This window comes from Sceloporus occidentalis, unplaced genomic scaffold (assembly GCF_023333645.1).
Source record: "Sceloporus occidentalis isolate IW3139 unplaced genomic scaffold, rSceOcc1.0.p SCAF_11, whole genome shotgun sequence".
NCBI classification, from domain to species: Eukaryota; Metazoa; Chordata; class Lepidosauria; order Squamata; family Phrynosomatidae; genus Sceloporus; species Sceloporus occidentalis.
Window position 1 is genome coordinate 19,893,420 of NW_028316991.1, and position 27,980 is coordinate 19,921,399.

Sequence of the window (27,980 nt, forward strand, 5' to 3'; positions counted from 1 at the left end):
CATATATACCAATCCACACATATATACCAATCCACACATATATACCAATCCACACCTATATACCAATCCACACGTATATACCAATCCACACACATATACCAATCCACACACATATACCAATCCACACGTATATACCAATCCACACATATATACCAATCCACACATACACCAATCCACACATATATACCAATCCACACATATATACCAATCCACACATATATACCAATCCACACATATATACCAATCCACACATATATACCAATCCACACATACACCAATCCACACATACACCAATCCACACATATATACCAATCCACACATATATACTAATCCACTCTCACTGAATATTTTCCTACCTTTCCTCTTTTCTCCTTACAGCTCCTTTTCCTCCTCTTCGCTCCTCTTCTTCAGTTCTTCTGTCTTCTCTGTCTTCTTCCGGGTCAGAGGGCACGGACAGCGGTGGGCGCGGCTTCAGTGTTGTGCGCCGGGATCTAACAACAAACCCCGGCGCACAGCAGCTGTTGCCGCGCGGATCACAAGGGAGCGGTATCGGAGGTCTTTAGCAGACCCGGCTTAAAATCACTCAAGGGAACCGGAGGTCTGTTAAAGACCTCCGATACCGCTCCCTTGCGAGCCTGCTCCTCCAGCGGCGGACATTACTGTCCGTCTCTGGAGGGGTGCCGGGTGCCGCAAGTTGGCACCCCCTGATGAGCGGCACCCGGTGCGGACCGCCCCCTAGAGTGTGACGCCCTGTGCGGTCGCACACCCCAAAGGCCGGTCCTGCTCTAAGGGGCCGGGAAGCCCCCACCAGGGCCGGCCTTAGGGGTTTGCGGCCGCACAGGGTTTAAATTAAAACATCGGGGGGTTTTTTCAACTTTATTTAACATCCTCCATGTTAGATAAAGTTAAAAAAAACTTTATTTAACATGGAGGATGTTAAATAAAGTTAATAAAACCCCGATGTTTTAATTTAAACCCTGTGCGGCCGCAGACCCGTAAGGCCGGCCTTGGTGGGGACTTCCCGGCCCCTTAGAGTGGCGGACCCGGTCGCAGTTGCGGCGGGCTTAAGGGGCAGGTGCCCCTTATGCCCTGCGTTAATGTGGCCGTAGGTAGGGTAGGGGCCTGGAGCTGCAGCTCCATCAGCCCCTAAGTCAATACAGCCCTGCCGTGGCCCGGCCCACCGGGCAAATGCCCGGTGTGCCCGATGGCCAGTCCGGGCCTGGATGCCACCATCTGATCCACTGCATATCTCCAGAACATATTATAGGGAATGTCAAACTAGAAACATGGTGCAGGGACTTTTAATTAATGAATTTAATTATGATCAAAGCTGCGATAATAATTACCATTTAATTAAACTAAAGACCACAGCAGGTCTCACTCAATAGACTGCGAGCACCTAAGAGCAGGGCCATCTTCTCCTTCTGTACCATTCTGTCTTAACGTGTGTTTCTATTATTGTAATTGTTTAAATTGTCTTTGTTTAATGTTTTACAGTCCTCTGTTGTAACAGTGCTCTGGAATATGTTACCGCTATATAAATAATTGTCATTTAACAGCATCCAGTCATGATGACCCAATTACAGACTGTCGCGTTCAATTAAGATGCCGCCAACTCTGAATTCAGAGCACAGATCCTATAGAACAATCTTTATGATTGACAGCTATAACGACGACGGCAGCATTCTATGCATTTCTTATCATACCGGGATACAAACAATATACAAGCGAGATGTTGCAATTATTCGAGAGAGAGAGCGTATTCTTCATCCGGACGTATTTCTTTTTGCATCTATTTACTGCTCTTGGAAGAAGCCCAGTAACACCTGGTCATTTCATCCAAAGCCGTGCCAGCTGTATGCTTGGATCTCTGTACTTAATCAGTGACAGAGAAGTGGCACGAGTGCCGTTCATCACTGTACACCTAATATAATGCAGGTGATTTGTGGATACAAATATTTAAAGCTGAACGGTCTTGTTAAAATGTTGCATATTACGAAAACAATGGTGACAGGCAAATAAAGGAATCAATTTCCACGTCATGGTAAACTGCTAGTGAGGACGGACAAGCATCTGATTGTCATGAACCTGGAAACCTGTGGAATCCAGGTAAATTACCTATCCACTACTCCACCGGGTGGATCTTGGATTGCAGTGTCCTTCTGCCTCTCCTTGGACCATGCTGTTCCCTAATGCTCTTGAAACACCTGCCCCTCATTTGGTCAATTAAGGCTCAATATAAACCAGGCATCAGCCTAGCCTCATTGCTACAGCATTGTGTTCCTGGCCCTGTATGCTGACCTACGCGTTTCTGCATCTGATCTGTTTTCTGTGTATGACTCTTGGCTACTTCAACAATCTCGATTTGTGTACGAGACCCCGGCGTGTCCCAGAAGTACCTGCCTGTCCGGCTGCTTCCTAGCCGTGTGCCCTGTCAGTGGGCTTCCTAGCCGTCTGCCCTGCCAGTGGACTTTCTAGCCGTCTGCCCTGCCAGTGGACTTTCTAGCCGTCCAGTTTCCTGCCTGTTTTTATCCTGTCTCTCTGAACACCTAAAGAGGGCGCCCAAGAGCACAGCCCTGAACTGGACACCAGAGGACTGCATTGGGAGGCGGTCCTTGCGGGTGCGGGCGGTCTTGGTGGGGCTGCGGGCGGGAGAGGGCGGTCTGTACCTGCGGGTCCCGGTAATCCCGCGCAGTCCTGCAAGTCTGCCTTCTCGCTGCTCCCTTACAGTGTCTCCTATCTTGCTCTGCCCAGGAAGAAAACGGAGTCACGTGATGTGACGTCACTTCCTGTGACTCCTTGTTCCTGGGTGGAGCAAGAGAAGAGACGCTGTGAGGGAACAACTTGAGGGCAGCCTTGCGGGACTTCGCGGGAAATCAGGTAAGGAGGCGGGCGTGATTGGCCACAAATGTGGCAGTAGCGGGCGGGAGCGGAACACCCACTTTGCGGGAGCAGGCGGGAATGGGATTAAAAAAGCAGTCCCGAGCAGGGCTCTACTGGACACATCAGCCGGCCTACAGCCATGTTCTGAACCTGAACCTGCCCCTGCATTGAGACTCCTACCTGATCCGGCACCGAGTGCCCTGACACTGATCCTCCATCAAATTCTATGTTTCTATGTTTTTTAAGTGTTTAAAATGTATGTATTTACTGTACTGGTGGCTCCAGTTATCTTCAAGCCAATTATAATGACTGTCAAACCAAAAAGCATAAGAAGTAGGTGGTTTCTATAAACTAATTTACTTATTCTAAAATGTGCGACAATGACAGTTCCTCTTTATTGCGTTCTGCTGGAGACTTCTCTTCGCTAAAGCAGTTAATTAAAAATGACAGAACTAACCTCCCGAGAGCAATACAAAATACGATAATCCATTTTAAATGAAAAGTGATAGCGCACACCTTGGATTAACGCTAAATAATAATACCACACCCCTAAAAAAACACGGCTAAAACCAGTAATCCACCGGATTATTTTAGTCACTTTTTCCTTATTAATGTCGGAAAGCGGGAGCACTGTTAAGTAGCATGTATTTATTTTCTTTAAAGACATTTTTGAGATTAGTCTAAGCTTTTCGTTGTTTCTTTGCCATCTCTTGAGAAGCAACCTGTGCCAGCTGATGCGTAATGCATCATTCTGAAGTATAAATAACAGGTTCCGTAAAGAACTCTATTAATTATCAAGCAGTGTGAGCGACGGTAAAAGAAGGATATGGTGGACAATTGCTGATCAATATGGGAAAACACCATTTTAATGACACCTATAAAAATCCTTTGTCGTTCTACGTTAATTAGAACATTTGGTGGCATTTGGTGGCGGTAGGACAATTCCATTGTGTCCTACTGGGTTTCGAGTCATCTTGTGTTGCGTAACACCTAACACACAGTTTATGGGCAATGCCAGCCTAAGGAGAAACATGGGGCAGGTAACAGAACCAGGGTGGACAATTTGGTGGAGGTGGAGTTGGACATGGACCTTGGACATGGTTCCCTTGTCAATATTCTCCTCGACCTCCTAAGAGATTCTGAACTTGCAAGAGTTATCCAAGAATGTTTAATGCCACTGTTAAACAATAAGGGTTTGTGATCTGTTGGTTCAGTAAATGAAACAAGACTTGTACGTATCAAAGGCCTAGGAACCGTCAGGGTTTGACCGAAAGTTTCAGGGTGTTCAACTCAATCCAAGAGGGAATGGGCCGATTCTCAGGCTCATATTCTAAATCTGACTCCTTCATATTCTACTCTGATGTAATAACATCTCTCTAGTGTATCACGGTTCAAATTGATGCTTTAAAATATACTTCCCTCCTGACACATCAAAAGTTTTAATAAGTAGAGGTCAAAAAGGGCAAAAAAAAACCAAACACCCATTACCATTAAAGTGCTATTTCCTGCCCCAGGCAATTTCTCTCATAAAAAAAACTTGTTTCCCCATCTAGGTTTCCAATGCATAAGTGTTATGAAGTATGTGTCATGTGCCCACTCATGATGTTACAACGCACATGACCTTTCAGGAAGTCACATATGATGACGATGGGCAGTTTCCTTGAGCTTTTGGACTGAACATCTCTTCTTCTGGACTTACTCCCAAACTCCCATGGATGCAATTTTTTTTATATTTTTCATAAGCAGAAGTTGGTAGATAAATGGAACAGCCTCACAACAGAAGAGGTAGAGGTTAATACAGTCTTGGAACTTAACCATGCATGGGATAGGCAATCTAAGACGAGACCAACGACTGATTAAGGTCTGAGTCTTTGCGGGAGGAAACTCAGGCAGACTAGACGGGCAGAATCTAAATGTTTTTATTCTGCTTTATGGTTCTCTTGTATAGAAATTCGCAGGTGTCATCATAGATGCCTACGGGGTATTTACTAAAATATCAGCCCCAAACTCTATTGCTGCCTGACCCAGTTTATAACAAAACCTTAAATGAAACAAATAACTAATAAATACATAACATCAAAAATATTAACAACAAATATAATAAAAAGGCTAGAAACAGAACCGTAGTTAATAGACATGTTTCATTCGACTTTCACATTTAAACACATTTTATTTATTTATTTATTTATTTATTTATTGGGTGCATAAGAATAAGTTAAAATCTCATTTTGTTTCAATTTCATTAAAACGCCCCTTAATTGAATTGTTTGTCATTCAGTTGCACAAATAAGGAACTTCTAGAATTTCTTGAAGCAAAATGCTTACAACATTGTAAAACAGATGTAAAATTAACATAAAAATCTACGCACAAGTTGCTTTTTAGATCAGATTACATGAAATAAGTACATTTTTTTATTTAATAAATATTTTTTGCTAATTTTTAGGGCATCAATTAAAGTGCTTATTTCTTTCATTTCCATTTTTATCCAGTGTAAAAATGCTCTTTTCATATGCTAATTGATGTTTGCTTGTCGCTGGTATTGATAGTTTCAGTGCTGCAAAAGCTGATAAGCTTATCTCTGCGCATAAATATTCATGGCAGGACCAGAACCATTGTTTTTTTTCCCTCCGCATTGGTTTCAGAAATATGTTGTAAGATTACTTTGAAGCAGTATTACGTCACGGACTATTGTTATAGGAACTACAAATGCGTGATGCGAAATACATCTATAATATTTGCATGGAAGAGCCCGTGGTGTGATACCGATGAGTGGAGTCCCCTGTGCTTACCCCTTACATCTTCTGATACTCCTTTCTGAGAATGTACATTAGAACTGTTTGATTTGATGTTTTTTTTTTTTTTTGCTTAGAATGATGTATTATCTGAAACAGGGAATGCGAGCCGGGCGTCTCGTCCAACATCACTGCCTGACAAACGCTCTACTGGAAGAATGGTCAAAATTCCCACAGAAACTCTCCAAAATCTTGTAGAAATCCTTCCCAGAAGAGCGGAAGCTGTTACAGCTGCAAAGGGGGGACCAACTTCATATTATTGTCTATGTATTTAGAATGCAATGTCATAAAAGTCCCTGTTAGTTCAATGGTCAGGTGTCCCAATACTTTTGTCCATATAGTTTATGTATATGCCATCTTATACCCTAGATGTTATAGAAAGGGTTAACTATTTTATATTGTAATCTTTTGCTGGATATATACTTTGTATAATTATATGTTGCATTTATTTTGTTGTATATGTAAGTTGGTGGTTCTTTATGTTTTTTATGTATTTATTTTGTTTATAATTGAAAGATATTCATTTCTTCTTTGTGGGAGTGTTTTTTGGTTATTATTGAAAGCACTCTTTAAACAATACTTCATCGTATGTTTACATTACACCAATGACCAAACCTTTTAAACTTTTTCTTATTGATTGCACTCAGGAGTCCATATTCCTAAATTGCAACAATGTCAATATTTTCATTTTATACAAAAATTGGACCTATTCAGACCCTGCATGTCCATGTTGAACACAGGGATTCCTTCCAATTCCGGTATTTAAATGATTTCAATGTATCTGTGCTCAGTTTTCGTGCTGGTCACATTGACCTGAGAGAGGGGAGTAGGTAGTTGTTGGATAGCAGATTTCGGATAACAGATCCCTGTGAATGTTTTGAAGGCATGAAATGCCCACCACTCACCAGCATAAGGTGGCCACTCAGAACCTGTGATTGAGGTCTGTTACACCTTCATGGACCGGTCAAGGAGAGCTCACACGATCTTCCAGACCAGCCCATGACCCCCCACACGCAGCCAGGACTGTCCTGCAGGAGACAGGACAATTAAGAAGTATGCTTAGCACATTCCAAGGTTCTCACAGTTCAGTATTCCTCTGTACAATCCCCTCTATCAGACCTGAACAACCACAGCATTCTCCTGAACGTTCTATGAAGCAACACAGGATCGAATTCATTTTTTACCACGGTATCATTATAACTTTTCCGTTATTTTACAAATACATGTTCTTTTTTTTTAATTATCCAAGGGACTTGCAAACTGTTGGTTGACATTTTTTTCCTTAATCGTATCTCATCAACGTGGCTTCCAAAGCACCCGGAGTAATTATAATAATTAATTACGACAGTATCATTCACCCTTGCCACTTTGTAAGCGTAGTTAATCCTAAACACAAATGTGTATTTCATACTATGCTTAATAACTAAATCAGGCAGCAGCACAACCTCAATAATTTAAGCATCCAAAACTAGAAGATTAATTAATCCCAGTTCTATAACACCGAAGGTCAGATTGTCGTACTGATATGCTTGTTATTAATATAATTTGCAAAACATTTACATAACACTGCCCTCAGCATATTTCTTTTCTTAAAAAGAAAGAACACGTTCATCCTTCTACAAGTACCGACTTTTCTCAAAGTCAGGCAAACTAAGCATTTTTATTAGAATAGACATTTTTTTTATCACAGAAAAGTGATGTGTTTTTATAAAAAATATAAACTATGATTTTAAAGAAATCACCAGAAACGTTATTCATAAAAAAAATTTTTTTTTCATAAAAAGAACAATGAAAATAAAAAAATAAATATAAATGATAGCATTTAGAAGAATAATCTATTTGATTTCCGTGAAACATAAAATATGATTTAAAAAAACGTAACCAGGCTATAAATTACAAGTGAGCGTGTGTAATATCCAGAGTTTCCGTAACCCTGCCTTTGTTTTCGCCTTAACCATAAATAAAGACGAAACGTACACATCCTTTGGAACCCGAAAACGACAGCGTTTATTGCATAAATACACTGTAATTAGGTTATATATATAAACATAAATGATGGCATCAAAAACAGCAATAACAATGCCAGGGATCGCGGCGGAAAGTTAGTGGCTGTCCTACTGGAGGTCCCAAGGAACGAAGATGGCCAGTACATGATACAGGACTACATTTCGGTAGTAGCTACTTGGGGGGGGCGATCCCAAATAAGCAGTTTCTCTCTTAAACAGGGACGCGGAAAGTACGTGTTTGTAAGAAAATAAAATGTGTTTTTTTTTTCCACTAGCTTTAGCTAGGATTTCAGACTGCTAAAGCACCAGGCTAGATAATATTACAATGATTAAGGACTGTGCATCTAATGGAAATTGAGGGCACCGAAGCCAGCCAGTGGCTACATGATCTCTACTGAACTTTGAAAACAAATCAGCTTTCCCATATAGTTAACCAGTTTAGAAAATAAAATAATAATTCCTATGGTTTGTACCGAGCTTCTTACTTAAAAAAAATATTAGAAATGCAGAAATATGTTCCACACAATGGGTGTAATTCGTCTCTCCGAAGTCCACGCCCGGTGTGGGAGAGAGCGACCCCACAAGACCGCAGTCTCTGGTGGTCAAATGGCATGAACCCCTTGTGGGGTTACATTATAGACCTAGGGCATCCTCAATCCCTAATTATACTATGGACCAGTGATGAGTTAATCCAGTGAATTAGAGGCTCTCATCACTTGCTCTCTGCCGGTAGGATCCCCAGGAACAGTGGCACACAATTGTACAGCCACCAGACCTTTATAAACTGAAATTTTTATTTGATTTATATAATTAAAGGTTTTACATAATCTCCCTCTTTACATTTTTATTTGAGGAATATATTTTACAGACTGGGAATCTTTCACTACTGCAACTCATATACATACATGGGAATCTTAGTGTTTGACCACGGTTTCTGGATTTAGAGCTGTTTCCTTGGGTCTCTGAGTCAGTTTCTTTTTTCTCTGGGCAGGGGAGTGGTTTTTGGACACTGCCCCGCCCACTTTATGCCTGTTGATACACACTAAAAATTATTTGGGGCAAGCAGTGCCCCTGCATGAAGTCACTCCCCAAAAAGGGGCAAGCGCTCCGGTAGCCAACCCTGGAGGTTCCCAGTAATTCCGATATATACGAACCTAATGCTACAAAGCAGAGCCCACTTGTAAAGTGAAACAGTTTCCAACTCTCAGCATACCTAAAAGCATTTATTACATTTATTGATAGGATTTTGCTTTTTATTTGTTTTCATAACCCAGCCGGTACTTTACTTGTCTGTAATTGCCATGTAATCAAACTATTAATAACACAGACCCATTGAAAATTCCATAAATAAATGAAGAACGGAAATCAGAACAAGAAGATCTAGCACAAATAAAGGCTTAATTGTGCATTAAAATAGGCAATTTTGTGGAGGATCGGTGCTTTAAGTGATCTTGTTTGGGAATAAATTGAATGTTTCATTGCAATTAGGTGCTTTATTTCATGCATTCTGTTGGTACTATTCTTGCGCAATTATTTACATGTCCCAATAATGTGCCATCTTAAAAGTCAATTAGCAAATAGCAGTTGAGAAAGCATTAAATATGACTAAAGGTTTTTCTGGCTGATACATTTAACCACTGCGTACCTCTTTAATGAGCTTCGATTGGGTGGAGTTATTTTTACTTCAGTCCGGTTGCCATCTTTGAGGCTCTAATGGAAATCAGAGTCTCATATTCCCAGGAGTACTAAGCACACCACGGGAACAGAATTTATGAGCAGTTACGGAACATTTGGTCCACCTTACTTGGTCCTTAGTCTTCTTCTTCTCGAAGGTTATTATGCTTAACCACTACGGAGTGGTAGACCACACACACACACACTCACAGAGGGTGCTGAAGTGTGTAGCGTGTAAAAATCTCCTGTCCTCTGTAGCATCACTCACTAGAGATCCAAACTGCCTCTCGAAGTAACAAGCGCTTTCCATGGCTTATATCTCTTCTACCGTTATTACTTCCTCCTACTCGTGGATTCATTATTTCACTCATGCCTTAAGGCTCCTTTGGAATTCCCTTCTCATATTCAGGGAAACCTACAACCTACCCTCCTTCCAACCTCAACCATCTTAAAAAAGCTATCCACCACATCCATCAACATTCAGTTCGCCATATAACCTTCACTACAATCATCCTCACCCAAGCAGTCCTCTCCTACTGCCTCATTTCCCCTTAACCACTCTATAGATGGTAAACTTGCCAGAGAAGAGACTTCTTTTCCTTCTGTACCAATATTGCTTAACATATGTTAATGTTATTGTCATGTAAAATGTCTCTTAAATATTTCCACTGTCCCCTATTTTAAATAAATGTATCAATGAGTAGCTATGAGTAGCAAATTAGATTTAGGACTACGTTCTGATAAACTTACATGCAAACAACTTAACTTAAAGGGGGTACTTGGCTATCATATGCATATTCCTGAGCATTTTTACATTAACGATATATATTTCCAAAAAACATGAAGGATAAATAATCTAGCCTTATGATTAGAGGAGCATAACACTTCAAACACTTACAGATACTATCACTCTTAGGTGGATGTACAAAGAAAAATGTGTAGAATAGCCTGGCACATTATACACCTCACATACCAAGTACCCTATCCAAGGTAAAAGAGAGAGAGAGAGAAAAAGTATGCCTATTCTTCTTCTTGTGAAAAAGATAGTTTGTTACAAAGTATTTTATGTATTGTAACAAAAATATGTAAAGGGACCAATGGCTATGGGTTCCCTCGCAATGCTTTCAGTGAGACCATGGGAGCCTATGCTGGTACTCCAATAGGAGGAGATGGGCCACCATGTCATGTCATTCCAATGCCATCCCCATCCCTAAATCTCTCTCTTTCAATCAATGTATTGCAAAGCACAATTAAGTTACTGCTTGTTCGGTCCATGCTCTTTACATATTGTTTAACCAAATGATACCCTTCGGGGACCAAGTCCAGCCATTGCATTGTTTCAATTAGGTAATATATAAAAAAAATTTTGGTTATTAATAAGATTACTAAGATATGACAAGATATTGGCATAACCAACAAAAAATTCAGCCGTACAGCTAATATTTTTATTATTTTTTGATTTATGTAGCGCCACCATATTCCACAACATCGTACAACGGGTAAACAGGACAAAACACCCAGCAAACTTTCTGAGTTCCTAGAAAGGAGGATCACTGGGAGAGAGGGGTTAGGGTCCGAAAGAGGGACCCTTGGGAGGTATAAATCGGTGCTATGTAAAGAAATAAGTCATGGGGTTGAGTAAATGACACGGCCTTTCCATTTAAAGGAATTCTTATTCAAATCAAATTACACGCACACGTGTCACAGCTATTCCGACACTTTCTTTTGAAGACGTTTATGCAAATTTAACATTTGTAGTCTCTAAGACCAAAAACTGATATCTCTGGCAATCATAAGACTCTATTCCTCATCCAATTTATTTTTCATGCAATGCTTACGCTCTTCTCTAAGCTCTCTGCATTTTCTGTCTTTAATTTTGTTATATACTAAGTCTAAACCACGGTAAAGACAACCAAATAATACATTTGCATTCAACATATGGTCTTATCCAAAGCAGGCACATTTCCTGGAGTATTTAGTTGGGCTCATTCATATCCCTGTACGTTGTCATGCATGACGGGCTTAGAGAAGAAGCAATACACAGACCCTTTGAGCATCTCTTTTTCTATCCCTTTTTTCACCAGAAATAGCTATATTCCTCAAAAAGTAAATTAGAACATCAAAATAGTGTGAAAATGATTTACATCCTATTGTGATACTGAAGGCATAAAGAAGCATGACCCGAGGTCTCTACCTCTGAGCAGCTGTTCCATTATTAGGAGAAAAATGAAACGTTAGATAACGTGCCATAGCAGACTATTATTCACTTAAATGGAACATTTTTCTTACTGATTTTATGTTTTAGTTCAGTGAAAAATGATACAAATACAAAAATGTGCCAGAAATGTGTATATCTATAGCAGCAGCATGACGAGTTATAGTGACGACTCCATTGAACCTGTCCATTAATAATGACATTTTCTTCTTCTCAAATGAATGGACATATTGATTTATGGACACTTATCATTTCTAATAGTACCCAATACGGGAATTTAGCCGTTAAAATGTTTTGGGGTTTTTTTGCTAACAAATTCATGCATCACAGAGACCTGGGAATATTGCTGAAAGTGTTCATGTAACTCCGATGCATCTACAGCAATTAGCTCAATCCAGTAGGGACCTTCAACTATCTATAATGCAGGAGGTAGCAGCACAGAAGAGACTGTATCTGTTAAACCTGAATCAGCAAATTTTTTTCAATACATAGCCGGGGCATAACTAGGGCTCTTGGTGCCTAGCCAGGGTTGAAGGTCTTGCCCTGCATGGACATCACGTCCACATATGTGGAAGGGGATGCGGGGACACTACTGCCAGGCAGCTCAAGCATGTCCTTCACTCTTGCCCACCATGTAAGTTATGACCCCAAGTCATATTGCATGTTTTTCTACTTTGGAAAACTGTAGTGTTTGAGTCAAGGTTTATAATGGGGCCCTAGGTAAAGCTTCTTTACAATCATGCAACTCCTCTTAATTTCTCCTACATAGCTTTGAACTTCATACATGACCCATACCTCCTCATGCTCAGAACCTGAAACCCCAAACATTCTAACTGTGAACTTCTACTTTTGTGTACCTGTATCCTAGACCTAGAGGTCTACCTAGAGGTCTTGCCGTCTGCCCGCTCCCCAGACTTTGTTGACGTCTGTCTGTTTCGGGACCAGTTCTGTAGCAGCAGACGACCTAAGAAGTCTAAGGCTACAGCAGACAGCCGGCTGCATCACGCCGAGTTCTGAACCCGAACAGCTAGGCTGTTACCATAACTGAAAAAAATTTTCAACATTTTGTGTTTTTATGTCATTAAACCTTCAAATGAAACAATAAAATGTCAGATCTTCCAATATTTATTTATCTAGCATACGAAAAAGTGCAATTAATGTTTTATTTTAAAATCAAATCACTTTACAAAGTTGTACACATACACACAAGCCGGCCATGTTTCATTGTATCGCTATAGACAGAGACTTTGTATACTGCATATATATACAAGTGCTTAATTAATATGTTGTATTAGATCTGCTAATTACATTTTTTTCAGATGCTGTTTTCTAAATATCTCTTTATTATCTTTTTTAATCTGCTTTCTTCATCTTAATGCTGTTTTCTAAATTTAGATCGACATGCAGTGCTCATGTACGCTCTTCCAAATTATACAAGAACACATTAGCAATAAGTATCTTTTATAACTTTTACAATACTTTGTTTAGATTTCCTGGCTTTTTTCAAATCATCAGCAAAACTCCAACTGTTAACACAATAATGATTTTCTTTTTGTACCAGACATTCTGCTTATTAACATTTTAAAATAAGAAGTTACACAGAGAAAGGTGCACCACAATAATGCTGTAGGTAGAACATAGAGTCAGTGGGGCTGTAGGACACTTGATGTTCTTGTTGGGTAGGAGACAATACATGACTCCCTTTTTGCAGGGTTAGTCTTCGTCGAAGATGATGTTGGAAGAAGAAGAATAAATTTTAGCAGTTCTCAAACTGGAGTGCCTAATATAAATAGATGAATTAAACATTACACTTCATGGGCGGTGTGGTCTTTTGGCTGTCTGGCTATACTTCAACTCATACTATCCACGGCTTAAGTAGCAAGAGCAATAGAAGCTAGCGAGCTGGCAAGTCTGTTGCTGTCCTGGCTTTCCAAGCCTACTCATTAGCCAAGGTGGACCAGCTCTCATAATAAATAGATCCTCGTCTCCTTCAGGATGTGTTCAAGGACCCAAAAGTTAAGGGGAGAAGACATTTGTAAGCTGGCTTGTCTTCTGCTCATATTCCTCCCACCAGGACACGTCGAGCCAAGCCAGGCATCAGCTTGAGCGCATACAGGCTTGTGAAGTTCTAAAAAAAAGCTTGTCTTGTATTAATGATCCTGGTCGTGAATAGCTAATTATAAGTATTAATAATCAATATAGCAAACAACAAAAATGTTCATTGCCCTACAAACTATGAAAAGGGTGCTGGTGCTATTAATTGCACAGGATCCCTGGTTCTAAGGTAGTTCAATTAACAATGGAAATAATGCAATGACTATAGTGGAATATTGCTAGTTGGTGGTGGGGAGTTACATAGGCTCATTGTTATTCTGAGTATCATTTGGGCTTTAACTAACCTTGACTTAAACAGATCACATCTAGTTTGGAATGAGATGTTAGGTATGAAATCAAGGTCAAGAAATCTGCCTTCATTAGTCACAGTTGCCATCAAAACCATTTTAGGTCAATCCCTGCTTTTGACATGGGACAGCATCTGATGGATACACTTCTAGTATGAATAGATACACAAAAATTGACAACTTTGTCTCAATATATATTCTGTAGCATTCAATACTTCTACTTTTATATATACATCCACATATCAATACATCCACTTTTATCAAGAGATCCCAATACATATAATGAACACATACCAAGTCAACCTGCAGTGACATGAATGTGGCTTGGGGAATGTATGCATTCATGCAATTTATTCTACACTTTGGTCCTAGCAACAACTGGGATTCATTAAAACAGGGAAATATTTTCCAGTCCAGTATTGGAGCCTTCTACATCTTTTGTGAATCTTGCATAAAGAAGCAGCCTTCCATTGTTGGCTGATATACCCTATTTGTGTCAAAATGTGATAAATTGTGCATACGTTAATGGATCCATCAGCACCAGCGCTGTAGTGGACATTAAGCTGCTTAGCAATAGCCTGTCTTGGTACGCTAAGGAAACAGCAGAGCTCTAAAAATCCAAAAGGAGAAACAATTGTGCAAATTCCAAGACTAGTAATTAGTGAGTAACATATAGTTATAGTTTTCTACCACTTTAATCTTTTAAAAATCTATTATGTTATTAATCTTTTCTTTAATGTATATAATTTATTTGAATGTTTTAATTAGTTTATTTGTAAGTTTGTTGCAGTTTAGGTCTTTAAATGAGGCAGTCATAATAAACATTATTTTAAGGTTTCCAACAAACAGTGTTTGCTTCACCGATCTCCTTCCTTCACCTAAACAAGTTTACTTTCCATGTGGCTGTTGTCCGACTTCTGCCAGACAGGACCACCAGGTCTACTATGTATTCATGAGAGAGGGGCTAGCCATATAGAGAGGTGGGGCTAGCCATATATGGGTGGGGTTAGCCATATATATGGGTGTGGCTAGCCATATATATGAGCGGAGCTAACCACAAACATGGAGGTCAGTAGCCCCAAAAACATAACATTTGCATGGGGGATGGAAAGTGTTCATGCCTAAATGCCGCTTCCCCTACACATTGATTCACCTGGCAAACCAGAGAAGCCGTGCTTCACCTGGAGTCTCTGGGAGAAACCTGTAGCGTTCCCAGAGGTAATGCATCCTCTTAATAGAAGCCATTGGTACGCTAGCCTACTGAGAAAAGTGAGAACACCAGATAGCCAAGAGACTCTGCAGAGTGTTTCACATAGAAAACACAAAGAAATAATAATATATTTCTGTGGAGGTCAGTAGAAAGATTGCATTGTCTGAACTAAAGGCAGTTTCTTTGTTAGAAATGTCTGGTTCACTTCTAAAGCTCTGCAAGTCACAGTAACAAATAAAATATTTTTACCGCCATGTGTGAAAAAACATTTCTGTACTAGTTTACATGTAGACTACAAGACAATAACAAAAAAAAAAGCATAAATTATAACGGCAATTTGCATTCCTCATTCAATCAGATTGAAAGAAAAACAGTGCATTTTGTCTAGGCGTTAAGTGTGGGTGTAAGTGAAAGATCTCGGTCTCAATTAGCGATTATTAGTTTTAATAGCGGTTAAAAAATACAGATGATTAAGTATAAGCGGAACAAGTTGACTAGAGGTTGATTGGGACTTAATTAACTATAGCAGCTTAAAAAGAAGAAAATGATTGAGCATATAGTACTCACGATAAATAATTTAAGTTTAATAATGTCATTATATGCATTGCAAGTGGGCATTTTTACCTTTAGTGCATCCACTATATATAATATATATAAAATTATGACTGAGGGTCATGGCGAGTCATATTTATGTGCATTTTTAAAAAAAAGTGTGCACTTTGACAGATTAGGGCACCTGTCACATCACACTGCTGACTCCTGAATGTATGCAGCGATCAGACAATTGTCCATGCATGCTGGCAAGCCGATTCTGTGTTGGATGTCTTGTACACGGGGGACTTTCGCGTGTCACATAACTCTTGCTTGTAGAATAACACAAGACTTCTAATGGAGGCAAGGACAAGTGAACCATTAAAAAAATGGTTGCCTGGTGCCCTCTGCTCCAGATATTTCTAGTTGTAGGCTCTTTGGGCATAGACAGTCCTGTCTTGTTTTCTACAGATTATTTTTTCAAAAGTTTAAACTTTTTCAGTTTGGAGACTCGCTATACAGCCAAAAACATTACTAACCAGGGCTTCCCTCAGGATGTGAGGGGCCTGGGGCAAAGAAGTGCAGTAAGTAGGGGCTCTGCAGGGTTCAGGGTGTGAGACCCCCTTTTCCTAGCCTAAGGAATCAAGTCTTCTAATTGTTTTGGTCATCCTTAGTGCTGTGAAGGCTTAGGTTCTTTCTCACGCATGTCCCATATGTGTTCACAGCACACAGGAGTGTATATCCAGGCTGCAGGTAAAGACAGTGATAGCCTTCAACTGAAACCCTTCAATTTGATAATCTGGTTCTTCTTAGGAACAACCTGGAAGGTCTCTGTAGAAAACCTGGGAACCAAAGCCAAGTCTAAACGATAAGTCCATTGACATGTGGTCCTGTTACACTGAGCATGCAGGCAAAAGGCATTGCATATCTATTTGCCAATGAGACAACACAAAATGTAAATGGACCACTCAGCTATGATATGTATAAAAGCTGGACTGTCCTTTTAAATGATACAAGATCAACATATGCCTTGGCGAAAGAGGTGGCTTTTGTGTAGCACTTTCCCAAATCAGTATAAAAAAAAATTTCTCACATTTTCAGAATCTCCTTGCCTGCATACGGGTGGATGAATCAGTTTAAGGCTTTTCGACCAGTTTTGGCCAAAGACGCCTTTGACACCTCGGCTAAGACTGGGCTTCACGATACTTCTAATCCATAAATTCAATGCAGACAAATGAGACAGTTGGAGCAGCAAGCTATTTCACCCTCGTTACATTAAGCTACAAATACACATTGAATTTCAGCAGATCTCATTATTCGTATTATATCCCAGCTATGAACTGCCCTGGTATTCTGAGCTAACAGCAAACATCCAGATGGCATTTTAAAGAATCCTAATGAATCAGAATGGACCAAAATGTGCAACTCTTGCAAAAGCTTGCGATCAAGTAGAAACAATTCATCCCAATTATAGTCATGGTGAGAGTAATTAGAATTTACATGGCCGAGAATATTTGTACCCAATTTACCCATATGAGCAACGCATATAGATTAATTGCTGTTAGGAATTCATGCATGTATTTAATGTCACCTCTAATTGTAAGCTTTGTTGGATGTAATATTATGTTACCCAGGCCATATGTTCTTTAAGCTGAGCAGAATACCAATGTCCAGTAAAACGGTAAATTGATAAAATATTATGGATTTTTAGATGTCTTCCAGGCTTCTGCTAAACGTTTAAAAAGTTTGGCATTCTGTTGCTTTCCCTTGTTTAAATCCACTTAAATCTAATTAAGAATTAAATAAAATGAAAATGCTGTTGGGAAATTGTGATACTCATACAATGGTTATTTCTGTTTAAAATTCAGGTTTTTTTTTCAGAGTTTCAAATTATACAGAATTATTACACTGGATTGTGCTTGTAAATGTTTGCTTAGGTAATTGTGTTCTAAATGAGCAGAGACAATTAGCTAGCTATTGAATTTCAGAGCCTCTGTGAAGTAATATATATATTTAAATACTGTATCTGTATATGTTTTTGTCACCTTTTAACTCTCCCAGGTCCACCAGGAAAAAAATAGCCCATTATTTACTTTTTTCCCACATATGCAAGTTATAGGTAGTTTTAATAAATGCATTTAGTTATGAAAGTTCTGAAGGATTCTTTCACCTACGCCATGGAGACGTTTTTCTTACTAAATGCAGAATTAGAAATGGAAACGTAGAAATATAGACTTTGATGGCAGATAAGACCCATTCTGCCTATCTAGTCTGCCCATTTTTCCTGATGTAAGACTCAGACCTTAATCACTGCTTGGTCTTGTCTTAGATTCAGGAACCACGTGCCTATACCACACATATTCAAATGTATTACATTATTGGCCTCTATTACCTTTGGTGGGAGTTTTTTCCATGTATCCACCACTCTTTAAATAAAGTAAAACTTCCTTACATTACATCTAAGCCTCTGACCTTCTAGTTTTAGATGATGACCTCTTGTTTTAACATTTCTCCTCCTTTGAAATAAACCCCCATCCAGTGCTATGCTCGGCTTGAGTATTTAAGTTATACATTTTAAGATCCCCTAGTCTTTCACAATATTTTTTATCTTGCAAACTATTCATCATTTCAGCCGCCCTCCTCTGAACTCCTTCCAAAATGTCAATATCCTTCTGGAGATGGATCTCTAGAACTGTCCCCAATACTGTAGGTGAGATCTGACCAGAGATCTGTAAAGTGTCAAAACCCCCTCCCTCTTTCTGCTACTGCTTTTAAACCCAGCAATCTACTTACATTTTCTCCAATGTTATTTTCTGCCTTGGAATTTCGACATACCAAGTGCATTAGTTTACATTTATCAACATGAAACTGCATCTTTCTTTTTTTCAATAAGACGCTTACAAAGGCATTGTAAAGGTTTAAAAGTATATATATATATATATATATATATATATATATATTATATATATATAATGGCAAAGCACTTAAGTTATCACGGAAAAAGCAAGGAAACACAAGAAAAAGTTCTTTGCAGTTAAGTTTGTCCCCTTCCATGTGCTTTTGCTAATGACATCAGATATGATATCACAAATGACACCATAAATGGGATAATGATGACATAAACAATGGCATCATCAATTTCAGACAATGTGACTACTGCAATCAAAAGTTATAGACAAAGAAGGGGGGCGTGGCCGACCAGCGAACAAGATGGACGCATAAGTCCTGAGCTCCCGCACATCACGCTCGTTAATAGGCTTCGGTTTTTCGCTAAACCCCCCGAGATGGGCATACACTCTAAGCTAAATACCCCGAAGCCGTCGGGGTCCAAGGACAGGACCACTCTTACCTCCGTGCGCTCCTTCTTCACCGCGCCGTCCGACCAGGACTCCCGCGATTCCTCGCAACGGCCGCCATCTTCTCCCGCGAGTCCGGCAAGTGAACCAGCCGACGAGGATTGCGCTACCTCGCAGACACCTCACACTCACCGGGCAGATCGCCTATGGCACGACAAGCTCGACTCTCTACCCTCTAAGGATGATATCGCGGCGATTGTCGACAGGGCTACGCAAGGCATCCACGTGAGTCTTTCTGCTATACAAGCAGACATACGACATATTGGCGACCGCGTGGCCTCTCTGGAAGACGCGCAGCCAAAGATTTGTAAAACCGTTGACGCTCTGACTTCCCAGCTACGGGGCCAGGCAGATGCTCTAGTGCAACTCACCAGGAAATTGGAAGACCTCGATAACCGAGGCCGGCGAAATAACTTGAGGGTCCGTGGTATACCGGAATCGGTTACTCATGAGGAGATTGCCCCGACGCTACAAATCATCTTTAATAAGATTCTCAACAGGCCGACTGACACACTCATCCATCTTGACAGGGCTCATAGGGCTCTCCGTCAGAAACCTACGGGATCCGCACCCCCGAGGGATGTTGTTTGTTGCCTCCAAAGTTATCCCTTGAAGGAAGAGATCATGCGCCATTACAGGAGTAACGCAACTTGCTTATGGGACTCGCACCCTATCACCATTTTTCAGGATTTTTCGCCACACACGCTGCAGGCTCGGAGACTGCTCCGTCCCGTCACACAGGCCCTGCGCGAGGCCAATATCCCCCTATCAGTGGGGTTTTCCGTTTGCCCTTCTGGTCCGCCGTGGCGTGTCATCCGGCACGCCAGTGATGTCCGCCAGTTCACAGAGGACCTTGGTCTACCGGCGTGCGAGGTCACTGACTGGGAGCCGTCATTTTCTGCACCGGAGACTCTGCTGGATCCTTCACAAGATTGGTCTCCCAGACCGCAAAGGCATAAGAAGCACAAGCATCAAGACACCCCTTGATTACGGTACTCTACTACCTTTTTGCTCCTCAGGATCCTCGTCGGTGTTTCGGCTGTGTCCTGACTGTTCTTGGGACCCACGGACGCTATGCAGTGCGGTCTCATCCTACTGTTGCCTCGTCGTCTAACCAGGGTATTTTTTCTTTTCCTTTGCTCGTCGGCTTTTGGTGTTTTTTGCCGTTTCACCGCCCTTATTACACTTTCACTTACCTGTACACGGGTGTTTCACTCCCATCGCCGCATGGTAGCTGTTTCTACCTCGTTTACCGCCCGTTATTGCGGTCCCCAGTGGGGTATACTCGCACACATAGATTTGTTTGTTTTTTTTGGCATGTTCTGTTCATATTACGGGGGGGCTTGTCTTCCTAGGGCTAGATGGAGCGGGATACTTCTCCTCTATCTCCCTTTACCACCCTTTCCCGTACTGGCCTTTGGCGGTGTCTCCTAACGGGCAGTTCTGCCCACCCCCCGAGAGTCTACTGGCTTGACCCGTTCGTTGGGTTCAGGCACAGGATTTCAACCTTTCCCAAGGTCGTCTGGCTCAATACTCGATGCTACGGCATCTAATATCGTCGCATACATTTACTGTTATGTTTTGTTTTTTGTGGTTGGTTTTTCTTGTTTTCTTTTATTATTTCTTACTTTTCTTTTTGGCTCCAGGGATGACACTGTGCCAGCGGGGTTCCTCCAGACGTTCGCCTTATGGTACCTGACATACTCAAATTTACCTCTCTCAATGTTAGAGGTTTGAATAAACCCCAACAGAGATCGAAAGTCTTATACACTTTACAACTCCAAAAAACTCATGTTGCTCTCCTTCAGGAGACTCACTTCAAAGCTAACAGGGAGTTTCGTCTGACCAATAGATATTACCACCACGCTTTTTTGGCAAGTGCCCCTGACTCGAAAAGTAAAGGGGTTGCTATTCTTATCCATAAATCCATTCCGTTCCAACTCCTGGACGTCTGGAGGGATCCTGAGGGTAGGGCTATATTCCTGAAATGTTACATTGGTACCCAAAAGGTCACGATCGGTAATGTTTACGCACCTAATCGTAATCAGTCTTCTTTCCTTTGTGGCATGTTGAATCGGTTTGGTTCATTTCAGGATGGTCTGAATGTCTTTGGGGGGGACTTAAATATGATTTTAGATCCGCATAGGGACTCCTCCGCACGCACCTCATCCATTCCCTACTCCAACATTACGAAAGTTAAACGGGCCCTGCACCTCCACCAGTTGATTGATACGTGGCGGTCACAGCATCCGACAGCTAGGGACTATACCTATTATTCGCACATTCATGACCGTTACACAAGGATTGACAGCCTTTTTCTCTCCCACCACCACCTTCTACATCTACACGATTCTGACATCGGCTTACAAACCCTCAGCGATCACGCCCCGACACACTTCACACTACGCCTCCGGGTTCGTTCACCCAAACATTGGTGTTGGAGATTGAATGATAATTTAATAGATAATCCCCACCATGTTGCGGATCTTACAAGGCATCTCCGCAATTATTTCCAGGATAATGTTACAGATGAGCTTCCCTTCCCCGTGGTGTGGGAGGCCCACAAACCGGTAATACGTGGTCACCTGATTAAACTTGGTGCCACTCTCAAGAGGTTAAAATTGGCCTCTATCCTCGACATCACACGTAAGATTCACCGATTGGAACACTCGCACAAACTCACATTGGCCCCTGAGATTCTGACCCAATTGCATGCTCTGCAGGAACAACTGGCCTCCCTTCTAGATAGCACTACAAAACGCCATTTTCTTTTGACTAGAAAATTGTTCTATGAATGGGGGAACAAATCAGGTAAATTGCTGGCCAGAGCTTTGCGTGCCCAAAGAGCCTCCTCTTATATCCCCAAAATTAGATCCCCAGACGGATCTCTTCACTATGAATCCCGTGACATTGCCAAATGTTTTCACTCCTATTATACGGCCCTTTACGATTTAACACCCCCGGCCGCCGGTTCCCCTGACCACTTACGTCGCATTGAGGATTATTTAAGGGAATTTTTACCCCAGCGTTTGGACGGGGACGCGTTAGCTTTTTTAAACGCTCCTGTTACTGGGGATGAGATTCAGACAGCGTTAAAATCCACCCCCGTGGCAAATGCCCTGGCCCAGATGGCTTTACCACTGGGTACTACCGAAAGTTTTTTCCCGTTCTGGGCCCGCATCTAGTCACTCTCTTCAATACTTTGGCCGCTGGAGCGCAGCTTGACCCCCAGTCCAATGTCGCCCACATTTCGGTCATCCTCAAACCGGACAAGGATCCGGAATTGTGTGCTAATTACCGCCCCATATCCTTGATTAATACGGACATAAAACTTTTAGCTAAGGTGATGGCTCTTTGTTTGCAACGCTACATCCCCTCCCTTATTCATAGGGATCAGGTCGGTTTTGTGCCGGGGAGGGAGGCCAGAGACAATTCGATCCGCACACTTAATCTCATCGCGTATGCACGCGCCCACAACGTACCTTACACCTTGGTCTCTATGGACGCCGAAAAGGCGTTTGATGGGGTTTCCTGGGTGTTCCTGTTTAGGGTATTGCGGAAGTTGGGCATCCAGGGCCCTTTCCTCAACCTACTCACCGCCTTGTATGCTAACCCCTCTGCTCACATAAAAATTAATGGCATCCTTTCGGAGCACTTTACCCTGCGGAATGGCACGCGACAGGGGTGTCCTCTCTCCCCATTATTGTTTATTTTGGCGATGGAGCCCCTGGCTCAGGCGCTACGGGATAATGATTTGATCACTGGATTAACCATTGCTTCCACTACCCACAAAATTGCCATCTATGCTGATGACATGCTGTGTATGATCACCAATCCCTCTGTTTCTTTGCCCCACATCATTTCGGAATTAAAACGTTTTAATACTCTTTCTAATTACCAAATTAATTTACAGAAATCGGAAATTCTTGGCGTCAACATTCCTGACGATTTGCGTTCGCACCTGTCCCGTTCTTTTCCTTTTAAATGGAAGGACGTGGCCTTTAAATACTTGGGTTTATGGATCCCGTCCGATCTTTCCCAGGTTATTCCACTAAACTTGAATAAAAAACACCAATTCAGTGAGTGAAGAAAAGAATTAAATAATTAATTAAGTGATAAAAAATTAAAAATTCCTACACGTTCTGCAGCACCCAACGAAAAAACACTCCTCATAAGTGTTCAAAACAGAATAAACTTCACGGGATTGGGGCGCAATTACATGTGGAGAAAAATGAAAAACAACAACAATAGTGCAGCAGAAGGTGAACACTAAATAGTGTAAATGTGCGATGCACTCACAAAAGTTGTAGTATTGGGAGCTCTTCAACAAAAAACCAACGGGCTTACGATCTTCTTTCAGTCTGGAAGCATATAAAGCAGAAACCCAAATGGTGCAGAATCTTTTTATCCAAAATTTTAATAAAGTAAAATAAAACTTACAAGACTGGTGGCATAACTCAAATGACGTTATGCTAGATAGACCATATATAGTAAAAATCCTGAGAGTGGGACCGGAGATCAAGCATCCACAGATATATCAGGATCCAGGAGTAGCAGCATACACGGCCATATACTCAAATATAGTACAATAAAATAAAATGAAATAAAACAAGTTCTCAACGCGTTTCGCCGTGTAAAAACGGCTTCCTCAGGAGAAAAATAAAGTAAATAAAGTCCATAGTAAGGTCCGTTATATAGGCACTCCCTGGTAGCGTAATGGTGTCATTCCGTTTCGTCATCACGTAACCGCACTCAGACGTCCTCACGATCTTCTAATTCTACTTGTGCTGTCTCGTTTTCTTTAATGAATAAAGTTTTTGTGTTGTTCTCGTGAGCTGGGGGCAGTACTCCTCCTCGCGTCAATATAGTTATGCATGAGTGGGGGGTGACGAGCCGCTCGTCATGCAACGGAGTGCCGAACGGAGAAAAAAGGTTTTAAATAAAATATATGTATATTATCCCAATGTATTATTGTGTTATCATTTTGAAACGATCATATAAACAATAGGATCAACGATATCGATGAGAGAAAGAGATGTAAGATTACAAACATAATAGAAAGTGCAAGCTGGTGAGTACCGTATTTGCTCGATTATAAGACGACCCTGATTATAAGACGACCCCCCAAAATCTGAATATTAACTTAGGAAAAAAGAAGAAGCCTGAATATAAGACGACCCTAAAGGAAAAAAGTTTTACCAGTAAATGTTAATTCATGTAAACTATTTTTTTAAATAAAAGCTATGATTGAGAAAAATATTTTTTTTGTTTTTATTTCTTGTATTTTCCAGCCTGTCCCCCAGTTACGCACATCTGCCCCCAGGCTTGCCACACCAATATGGCACTGTGGCCCATGATATGCCTTTTAACCCTCTATATGCCACTGTGCCCCATGGTATGCCTTTTGACCCCCTATATGCCACTCTGCCTCCAGAAATGCCTTATACCCCTATATCCCATTCTGGCATTTAGGGGGTTAAAATGCATATTATGGGGCAGAGTGGCATATAGGGAGGTATAAGGCATTTCAGGAGGCAGAGTGGCATTAAGGGAGTTAAAAGGCATTGTATAGAGCACTCTGCCTCCAGAAATGCCTTATACCCCTATATGCCACTCTGGCATTTAGGGGGTTAAAAGGCATATTATGGGGCAGAGTGGCATATAGGGAGGTATAAGGCATTTCAGGAGGCAGAGTGCTCTATTAAATGCCCCCTTAACGCCACTCCAGAAATGCCCTATGCCCCCATTTAACTAACACACACACACACACACTCTCTCCCCCCCCTCCCCTCCCCTCTCAGCCCTCTCTTACCGGTGCTTCCAGCCGGGGCAGCGGGTTGACGTCGCCTTCTGCTGCAGCCGGAAGGAGGTGGAGTTGGCAGCGGGGGTTTGTATGCGTCCGTCGCGTATACTTTCCCCGGCTGTCAGAGATCAGAGATCTCTGACAGTCGGGGAAGGTCTACGCGACGGACGCAGACAACCCCCGCTGCTAGCCACACCTCCTTCCGGCTGCAGCGGACGTTGTCTACGCGGATCGCGTAGACGTCAACCCGCTGCCCCGGCAATACAGCAGGAAGCACCGGTAAGTGTGTGTGTGTGTGGGGGGGGGGGGAAGACAGGAGGATCCAGGTCCCCTGCAGCGGTGCGGGGGATCTGGATCTTAGTCTCATAATCAGACCTCTATTTGAGGTCTGATTAGAAGACGACCCCGATTAGAAGACGAGGGGTATTTTTCAGAGCATTTGCTCTGAAAAAAACCTCGTCTTATAATCGAGCAAATACGGTATAATAGTACCCATATTATAAATAGATCAAATAAAATAAAATAAAAATAGACCCAAAAAGAACATAAAACGGGGTGTGATAATCATAATCAATTATAATCAATTAAATATGAATTAATATAAGTAAATTAGGAATATTATTTATAAATCAGACCATTAATAAATATGATAGGAATATAATTATTTCATCAATTTAATTAATGTGGATAAAAGTGAATGAATATATTAATATCCATTAAAAATTCATTAAAAATTCATGAATATATTAATATCCATTAAAAATTTATTATGTCATTAGTTGTTAATAAGATGATAAAATAAACAAATAAATATGTTTAAAAATGTATATCTAAAAGATAGAATATATCTTTTTGTCAAAAATTATATAAATACAAAAATCATATATAATTATTAAATATGTATAACTTAATCTCATCTATTCAATCCATAATATTATAAATATCAAATATAAAACTATTGATACTAATAAATATTTAAATAAATGTTTAAATAAATGTTAAAATATCCAAATCTACATTAAGACCATCTTTTTTAAAAGTCTGAAATTTAAAAATCCACTCTGTCTCTTTTTTTGATAGAGACTCTTTTATATCTCCACCTCGCCAATGGGGAGATATCTTATCAATTCCTATCATTTGGAAACTTGAAACAGAGAATTTTTTACAGTTTATACAGTGTCTAGGTACACTGTGTTTTATGTTTTTATTTCTTATACCTCCTAGATGTTCAAGACCACGTATTTTTAGTTCTCTAGATGTTCTTCCTATATACTGTATTCCACATTTACACTCTAGTAGGTAAATTACATTTTTCGATCTGCAATGAATGAAATGTCGAATTTCGTACTCTTTTTTCGTAATGGTACATATGAATGAATTTGTTTTTTTCTTCTGTAGAGTACATGTATTGCAAAACTTACATCTACCACATCTAAAGAAACCAGAAGGTTTATACGATAAAAAAGATTCCTCTCTGGTAGGGTTTTCTTTTGGAAGAGCACTGGGAGCTAGAATAGTTTTCAAGTTGTGTAGTTTCTTATAAATTATTTTTGGTTTTTGTGGAAGGTGGTCTTGAAGTACAGTATTACCTAGAAGTATAGGCCAGCATTTATTTATGGCTTTTTTAATGTGATATGCCTTATCATTGAACTGGGTCATAAAGGCAAAATTAAAATCCTCCTTTCTTTTTTGTTTCTTGTTTCCATTTAAAAAATCATCCCTTTTTTTACTTTCAATTTCTCGAAAACTTTTTGTTAAAAGGTCTTCAGGATAATGTCTCTCCTTAAACTTACTTATAAGGTGTTCACTTTGGGACTGAAAATCTATATCAGAAGTACAATTTCTGCGAATACGGGCTAGCTGGCCCTTAGGGATATTATCTAGCCATTGTGAGTGATGGCGACTGGAATAATGTATGAACCCATTCGCATCCCTAGGTTTAAAATATGTTTTTGTGTTAATTTTTTCGTCATTAGTCCCTCTTAAAGTTAGGTCCAAAAAATCAATTGTGTGTGGATCAATATTTGAAGTAAATTTCAAATTATAAGTGTTATGATTTAAATGGGAGATGAAAGCATTCAATTCATCCATAGAGCCTTGCCAAATTATAAGAACATCATCGATGTAGCGTTTCCAGAGAACCAGATTTGCACCAAATGGGTTATTTGTCCAGATGTAATTTGAACATAGTAATAAGAGACGACACAATTTGAGTAGAGCAGAACAAAATGGCATCAAAACCCTTAAGGAAAATAAACAGATTGTCATCAAAGCAGCAGACAAGGGGGGTGCCACAGTTATCCTGGATAGATCGTATTATATGGAAGAAGCTTATCGCCTTCTAAATGATAATATAACTTATACACGACTATCAGAGGATCCAACCATAGTCTATAAAAATAAATTGACACAATTTTTGCAAGAGGGTAGAGATAATAATATTCTTAATAAAAATGAATTTAATTTTTTAAATGTGGATTTTCCGAAAATAGCCATTTTTTATTTTTTACCCAAAATACATAAGAACCAAAACAAATTCCACCTGGCAGACCAATAATAAGTGGGATAAATTCCTTGACAAATAATGTATCACAATATGTAGATTTTTTTCTGCAAAAATATGTGGTATTGATTCCATCATATATAAAAGACACCACACATATTATTAAAATATTAAATGAGATTACATGGTCTAACCATTACATTTGGGCAACTGTAGATATTTCTTCACTCTACACGGTTATCCCACATCAACAAGGACTACAATCCATTCTGAATACATTATCTAATGATGAAAAGATGGACAAACTACAGAACCAATTCATTCTTGGATGCATTGAATTTATCCTAACACATAATTATTTTTTGTTTGATGATCAATTTTATTTGCAAATATGTGGTACTGCCATGGGAACCAGATTTGCACCAAGTTACGCCAATCTGTATGTTGCAGATTGGGAGGCCAATTACATCTGGACAAATAACCCATTTGGTGCAAATCTGGTTCTCTGGAAACGCTACATCGATGATGTTCTTATAATTTGGCAAGGCTCTATGGATGAATTGAATGCTTTCATCTCCCATTTAAATCATAACACTTATAATTT